This window comes from Tupaia chinensis, unplaced genomic scaffold (genome assembly GCF_000334495.1).
Source record: "Tupaia chinensis unplaced genomic scaffold, TupChi_1.0 Scaffold000078_1, whole genome shotgun sequence".
NCBI lineage: Eukaryota > Metazoa > Chordata > Mammalia > Scandentia > Tupaiidae > Tupaia > Tupaia belangeri.
This window is the reverse complement of record NW_006159539.1, coordinates 6695003-6699533: the sequence shown is the minus strand read 5'-3', so window position 1 is coordinate 6699533 and position 4531 is coordinate 6695003. Positions and strand designations below refer to the sequence as shown.

The 4531-nt window shown below is 45.8% G+C and overlaps 1 protein-coding gene across 1 annotated transcript in view; it reads right to left on the bottom strand.

Moving 5' to 3' along the window:
• Positions 1–4531, bottom strand: part of SV2B (synaptic vesicle glycoprotein 2B) — a 280257-nt gene that overhangs the window by 163200 nt on the left and 112526 nt on the right. The gene's annotated exons all lie outside the window — the stretch shown is intronic.

Genomic DNA, 4531 nt, shown 5'->3' with positions numbered 1-4531 from the left:
CGCAGCCGGCAGCCGCCGCCGCTGCCCAGGCGCAGAGCGCAGCGCGCCCCCGCCCCACGGAGCACCCAGCCAGGAAGGCTCCCGGGTCCTCTATTCAGCGAGATAAGATCACCACCCGCTTTCTTCCCTGCCTAGGCGTTGAAGGTATTCGTTGCAGGCAGCTCTTCGCTTTTAAATTCTGGCTCAAGGCTGGGTGTTCCGGATAGCTCAGAGGGAAGGGGAGCCAGGGGCACCCCCAGCTCCCTGGGTTCGCAGGCCAACAGATGTTAACTTCATTCCTTGAGTTTTGTACCCGGAGGATTCTGATCGTCATCTCACTCTCTCCACCCCGCCTAAGGCGAGGGGGCGCTGTGGACTTCATATGCCCTTTTACCAACTCCAAACGGATACCGTCAGAGGCCAAGACTCAATTTCCTAGGAAAGGCGATGAATCCTCTGCTTCAGGGAATCCCAAGCAAACTAGAAAATGAGTGTTGTTAAATCGCTCTGTCCTTGTGACCACATCTGGGACTGGTGGGAGGGGTAGAAGAGGAACATGGAGGGCTGGATGCATTCAATGAGGCCCTCCACTTCTGTCCCCCTCCTTCTAACAACCCCTGCACTCCCAACCCGCAAGTCCACCTGCAGGAGCTGAGCTAACAAAACTGCCGAAGCTCACTCAGTGCAGCACTCAGCCAGACACGCGGTTTTTAGGAACCTGGGGTTCCTTCTAGGAGGAAGCAAGGATTGTTGGGAGGCAAAATCAATCGACCATAGTAATGCCCAGGTACCTGTCTTCCTGTAGGATCCAGAACTACTTTCCTTCCTTACGGTGCTGAAAGGGAGGCAAGTTCTGAAAGCTTTCCTTCACCTAGCACATCCCATCCCCACAAGGTCTGGATTCCACCTCCTTGCTGTAGCTAAGATCAATGCCCCTGCTCTCCAACTCCCTGGCTCTGGCCTGCTCTCATCTCTCACCCAGACTACTAGCAAGGGCTTTAACTGCTTAGCCTCCTAGGTCTTTTTTTTTTTTCCCCTTGGGCAAAAAGACAAATGCACTTGACTGGGAGAAAGAGTGAAAAATCATCCCCCAGGGTGCTTGGTCACTCTGCAATCCTTTCTCCTCCATTTTTCCTTTCAAAATTTTGAGCATGTACACACATGCATCCAGCATGTTTTTCAAGGCACTGGGTCCAGGACTTGAACCATGCAGTGGCCCATGTAGGATCCAGAGCCTTAACCACCATACCATCAGTCAGCTCTCTTCTTTTCCTTTTTTTTTTTTAAAGTTTATTTATTTCTTCCATGAGCAAGACACAGAGAAAACAACCCTAACAGGGTCTCAAGGCAGCATCCTTTGCCCCTACCACGAAAACACCAGAGCCCAGCAAAGTCAGGGAGGTCTTGGACTCCAACCAGGAACTTTCCCATGTGGGTCAGCATTGCAGGACTTCCTGTTTTACTGGTGTGCCACTATCAGGCCCCAAGTGTTATTTCTTAAAATGTAAATGTGGGGCCAGACAGCGGGGCATGGTGGTTAAGGTGGCTGGATCCCATGTGGCGGAGTGTGCAGTTTCAGTCCTGGATCTAGAGGCATGGGAAAAAATCTTGGCTGCATGTGTGCATAGCCAAAATCCCAAGAGAAGAATGGAGCAAAAGGGATTGTGGTGTGACCACCCCCCGTGGGGGCTTAGTTTTCACTCTCTTGGTCTCTTTCTCTCTGTCTCTCTCTAGTTAGTGCATGAGCCCTAAAGCAAAAAAAATCTAACTAACTAAATAAACGTGATATGGACTATCTCCTATCTAAAACCAAGCATTGGCTTCCCCATGCCTTTACAAAAGCCCTAACTCTTCTTTTATTTTTTTAAAGAATTATTTATTTAATTTAATTTATTCATTCATTTATTTAAATTTGGCAGGAGCCAGACAGACACATAGAGAGAAGGAAAGTGAGAAAGCAAGCCACCAGGTCCAGGACTTGAACCACGGTCAGCCATGTGGGAGTGTCCAGCACCTTAACCACCGCACCACCTGCTGGCCTAGAAAAGCCTTAACTCTTCTAACACATCTAATTTAGTGATCAAAGAGCAGACCCTTGCTGACCCCCACAGTGGCCTCACCTCTCCACCCTTCTCTTTCTCCTGTACTGCAGCCATACCAAACTTTTAATTCCTTGGATGTGCCTCATTTCCTCACCCCCGAGCCTTTGCACATACTGCTCCCTCTGCCTGAAATGTTCTCTCCCTCCCAATCCCCTCTACCCTTACCTAATGCTTTATGGTTCTTAGTTGAGCTGTCTCTTTCTGCAGGACACCTTCGCTCATCCCTGGAATATCTGAACCAACACCATTCTCTATACCGCAGCAGCGAACACATTACTAAATTTCGTTGTCTAATGTCTATCTTACTCTGTCAAGAGAACATAAGCTGTACAATGGGATGTTCCTGTTGTTCGGTGCACACAAACAGAGCACACTACCCATGACGTCTGCTCAATCTAGATTAATGCAGCCACCATCCAGATTAAGACAGTAAATGGTTCTGGCATCCAAAGGTCTTTCCCAGGTAAGACCATTCACACCCCAAATGGAACCACTGTTCTGACCCCTTCCAACATCAATTAGCTCGACTTGTTCTTAACTACGTATGAATGAAGCCACACAACATGGTTCTTGTGTATGGCTACCTTTACTCAAAACTATGTCTGTGGGACCAGCAAATGACGTAGCAGTTATGTTGCTGGACTCCCACATAATCGACTGTGGTTTAAGTCTCAGACCCAGTGGCTTAAAACTCACACCAGGCGCCTGTGCATGCATGCCCAAAGTCCCTAGAAGAGACTGGAGGAGAAGGGATAGTGGCCTGGCCACCTCCCATAGGGGGATGATTTCTTGCTTTCTATCTCTTTGTTTCTCTGGTGAGCACACACACCCTGTAGCAAAAACCTCTCTTTTAAAAACAAAAACAAAAACTATGTCGTGAGATTCATTCACATGTATCACTAGGCCACTTGTTTTATTGCTGTAGTGCTCCAATGCCTGAAGATAAGAGTCTAAGAGTATTTATTCCTTCTCCCGTGGGTGGATATTTGGGTTGCTTCTAGTTTAAGGCTGCTATGAATAAAGCTGCTGTGAATATTCGAGAGACATATGCACTCGGGTCTAGCTAATGGCATGGTGGTTAAAGCAGCTGGATCCCACATGGCCAAATACACTGTTCAAGTCTCGGACACGGTGGCTTGAAAACTACACACCAGTCATGTATGTGTGCATGCCTAAAATCCTGAAAGGAGAAATGGAAGAGAAGGGACTCAGGGTAGCCATGGCCCCTGAGTCTCTCTACCCCCTCTCCAGCAAGCACATGTGCCCTATTGCAAATTAAAATATATATATACACTGCTCTTTTTAGTATGTGGCTAACTAGGTGTGGAATTGCTGGGTATTAGGGTGAGGTAACTATCTGGGCAGATACTACCAAATAGCTTTCCAAAGTGGCTGTGATAACGCATAGTCCTACGTTTCATATTTGAGAATTCCAGATATTCAGATTCTTTGCCATAACTTGTGTTTTTAAATGTAGCCATTCTTCTGGGTATATAATGGTATTTTAATGTATTTTTAATGTGCATATCCTCATTGATTATTGATGTTGAGCAGCTTTTCATATGCCCATTGGCTATTTGGATATCCTTTTGTGGAGTGTCATTTCAAGTCCTTTACTGTGTCATGGAAGTGTCATTTTAAGTCCAATTTACTGTGGGGGACTGTCTTTTTCTTACTGATCTGTAGGCACTCAATTTTAGATGTGAGTCTTTGTTGGATATGTTATTTTAATACCTTCTCCCAGTTTGGGGCTTATAATTTTATTCTCTTAATTTTAATGAAATAACAAATAAATTTTTTGTGATTAAAAAATTATTTATATAATTTTTGTGTGTGTTCTGTTTAAGAAGTCTTTTTTTTTTTTAATTGCCAGAGGGCATATGTACTTTCTACACAGACAGCAAGAGAAAAGAGAGACAAGCCCTCATGGGGCCTGATCATGCCACAATCCCTTCTCCCTTTCTCCATCCTGCCAGGATATTGGGAATACAAGCACACACACTCAGCGTGCTTTTCAAGACTCTGAGGCCAAGATCTGAACTGCATCAGCTCCTTTACTTATTAGGCAATGACGCCAGTTCTGGTTTTTTGGGTTTTGCTCCATTTTGTTTTGTTTTAAATTTTTGCCATAGGCCACATGCACTCACTGGAAAGAGACAGTGAGAGACAAAGAGAGAAAAGGGAGAAGGCACTCTTCAGTTGGGGATGGAGGGTGGCCATGCTATAATCCTTTCTCTTCCACTTTCCTCCTGAGATTTTCGGTGCACATGAACATGGGCCTGGCATGTTTCTTAAGCTGCCAGGTCAGGGACTTGAACTTCACAGTCAGTCACGACATCCAGTTTCTTAACTAACACACCACCTACTGGCCCAGTTTTGGTCTTTATGATGATGATGATGAGAGATTTTTGTTTGTTTGTTTGTTGTGCTGTAGGGCATGTGTGATTGCC